At 25.6% G+C, this 3,392-nt stretch overlaps 1 protein-coding gene across 2 annotated transcripts in view; it reads right to left on the bottom strand.

Moving 5' to 3' along the window:
* The window catches only part of LOC111700133 (uncharacterized), a 44,434-nt gene extending 41,436 nt beyond the window's left edge, over window positions 1-2,998 (bottom strand). For both annotated transcript variants that reach the window (XM_023470954.1, XM_023470953.1), the window contains exon 1: window positions 2,893-2,998. The gene's annotated coding sequence lies outside the window, so the exon portion shown is untranslated. The remainder of the gene's footprint in view (window positions 1-2,892) is intronic.
* Window positions 2,999-3,392: the final 394 nt, after the last annotated feature.

A 3,392-nucleotide genomic window follows, 5' to 3' on the forward strand; every position in this document is an offset into this window, starting at 1 on the left:
GTGTTGGATTAGCCCCCCCCCACGAAGAAAAAGAACCCAGAATATTTCTCAAGTTAATAATGAACCAACGTCAACGTTTTTAAACAATAATTCAGCAAAACACTTTTGTTTTTGCCAAATTGTTTTTATTACAAGTCAGCAATACCTTTGTTTACCTTAATTAAAAAAAGGTAGATTGATTGATAGTTTTATAGATAGATAGATAGATAGATAGATACTGGATAGTTTTATAGATAGCTAGATAGATAGATAGATACTGGATAGGCTTAATTTAACATAAACAATTTGAAGGCAAATAAAAAATGAATGATGTTAAACAGAATTAGTAATTAAAAACCTTTCAGTTTATTTAATTATTTGTTAAAGTCAGGGGCGTATACCGGGGGGCCGGAGGCCATGGGGACCCCCCCCCCTTATGGCACAAATTTCTGTACAGCTAAATAGGAAAAGTCACTAAGACCCAAAATTTTATTAAATTGATATTTATGGTGGTACAAAAATCAAAAAATTAAGTATAAAAAATCAAAACTGACAAAAAAAGAATATCTCATAAACTTTTGGAAACTATTACAAACTACTATTAAAGGTGTTATGGAAAATATTAAAATCATCTATAAAAACTTGCCATGGAAATTTTTATATAAAAAAAATTTAAATACATTATGGTAATATTAGAAACTTCATTTAAACGTGTTATGAAAAATATAAAAAAAAAACTATACAATGTGTAAGGAAAACCTTTGAAACTGTACTTCAAAAAGCTTTAAAAATATATAACTGCTATGAAACATATATAAAAACTTGTTATGGAAAATATCAGAAGCATCTATAAAAAACACTTTTTATAAGACCATCCATAGATCATAGATGTATGGAAAATATTATAAACATGTATAAAAACTTGTTCTGGAAAATCTTAAAATATCATTATAGGAAATTATAAGAAACTACTATAAAACATGTTATGGAAAATATTAGAAACTGCTATAAAATATATTATGGAAAAATATAATAATCTTCTATACAAACTTATTATTGTTAAATATAAGAAACTGCTATAAAAAATATTATGGAATTCATTAGAAACTGCAATAAAAATATATTATGGAAAATAAGAAACTGTTGTAAAACATATTATGGAATATATTAGAAACTGCTATATAACTTCTTATGGAATATATTAAAAACATCTATAAAAACTTTATACAAATTATTAAAAATATCTATATATTTTATGGAAATTATTAGAAACATCTATAAAAACTTTATACAAATTATTAAAAATATCTATATATTTTATGGAAATTATTAGAAACATCTATAAAAACTTGTTTTGGAAAATATCTATAAGAAAAATATTGTCATGGAAAATATTAAAAACTTGTATAAAATAAGTTGTTATGGAAAATCTTAAAAATATCTTTAAAACTTGTCATGGAAAATATAAGAAACTGCTTTAAAAACTTTTTAGGCAAAATATAAGAAAAGAAACTTGTTATGGAAAACATTAAAAAACTTGTATAAAAAATTTGTTATTGAAAATTTAAGGAACAGTTATAACAGTGTTCTTGAAAATCTTAGAAATATCTTTAAAACTTGTTATGGAAAATATTAGAAACTGCTATGAATCTAACTTCTTATTGAAAATATAAGAAACTGCTATGAATCTAACTTTTTATTGAAAATTTAAGAAAAGAAACTGTTATAAACTTGTTATGGAAAATAAAGAACACATCTATAAAAAAAACTTGTTATGGAAAACATTAAAACAATTAAAACGTGTTATGTAAAATATCAAAAAACACTGAAAAAATGTACTCTGTAGAAGTAATAAATATTTAATGAAAATTATATTTTTGAAGTTAATAATTTTTAAAAATGGAAATTATTAGAAACATCTATAAAAACTTTATACAAATTATTAAAAATATCTATATATTTTATGGAAATTATTAGAAACATCTATAAAAACTTGTTTTGGAAAATATCTATAAGAAAAATATTGTCATGGAAAATATTAAAAACTTGTATAAAATAAGTTGTTATGGAAAATCTTAAAAATATCTTTAAAACTTGTCATGGAAAATATAAGAAACTGCTTTAAAAACTTTTTAGGCAAAATATAAGAAAAGAAACTTGTTATGGAAAACATTAAAAAACTTGTATAAAAAATTTGTTATTGAAAATTTAAGGAACAGTTATAACAGTGTTCTTGAAAATCTTAGAAATATCTTTAAAACTTGTTATGGAAAATATTAGAAACTGCTATGAATCTAACTTCTTATTGAAAATATAAGAAACTGCTATGAATCTAACTTTTTATTGAAAATTTAAGAAAAGAAACTGTTATAAACTTGTTATGGAAAATAAAGAACACATCTATAAAAAAACTTGTTATGGAAAACATTAAAACAATTAAAACGTGTTATGTAAAATATCAAAAAACACTGAAAAAATGTACTCTGTAGAAGTAATAAATATTTAATGAAAATTATATTTTTGAAGTTAATAATTTTTAAAAAATTACAAAATTTAAAATTCTCGAAAATGGTTTTATGAAAAAAAAAATTTGTTTGCTGTCTGTATTTTAAAAACAAGAACATTCTCTTTAAACTAGAAAAGCCTACTCCGTGAAGGGGGGGGGATTAAAGGAGTGGTGCAGGGAATAATTCTTTTAATCACGTGACTCCGAAGCCGGTTTTTCACTGTCTATCAATCTATCTTACAGGTTGCGCCCTGGCCTACACCAAGAGAAATATAACAGGCCCGTATATAATGTAATAGTGCGCCAATATTTACGAATACAATTTAGAATTTACCCATTTTTTATAAATCTTCATATTTTAAAATTGATAATTTTTAAAGAAAATTGAAACTGAGATTTTATTTTACCTGCACAACGAGAACAAATAGATCTTTTGTGAAATTCTCTTCGCTACTTCACTGTTTTCCTTCTAGAGTACTAGACTTGAATGGAATTCTTGAAGTATAGGCAGCAAGGTCGGTCCGGGACACCAACCTGTTCACTCAACAGACGGTACAGGTCATTGGACCATCTCAGCCGGCTGGGGCGGACCGGTACAACTTGCGCGCGTGGTGCTGGCACGGATTTTAACAGGTAGGTTTGAAGAGAGCAAGAAACTGGCACTTTTCTATGAAAACAGCCGAGAATGTAGTTTTGAAAACCAACAATAAACATTCGAACATTATTCGGAGAAATTTCATGTTTTATCAGCTTTGAGCTAACTCAGCAAGTTTAGTAATAATTAAACAATAAAATCATGAATTTACCTGAAATTAGATGATCGTTAAACTTAAAAAAAAAATGCGGCGGACGATTTTTAAAATTGGCCAATATAGTGGCGTAAAGTAAAGGGGGGGTAATTGGGGTT

Source organism: Eurytemora carolleeae, unplaced genomic scaffold, assembly GCF_000591075.1.
Source record: "Eurytemora carolleeae unplaced genomic scaffold, Eaff_2.0 scaffold370, whole genome shotgun sequence".
Taxonomy (NCBI): domain Eukaryota; kingdom Metazoa; phylum Arthropoda; class Copepoda; order Calanoida; family Temoridae; genus Eurytemora; species Eurytemora carolleeae.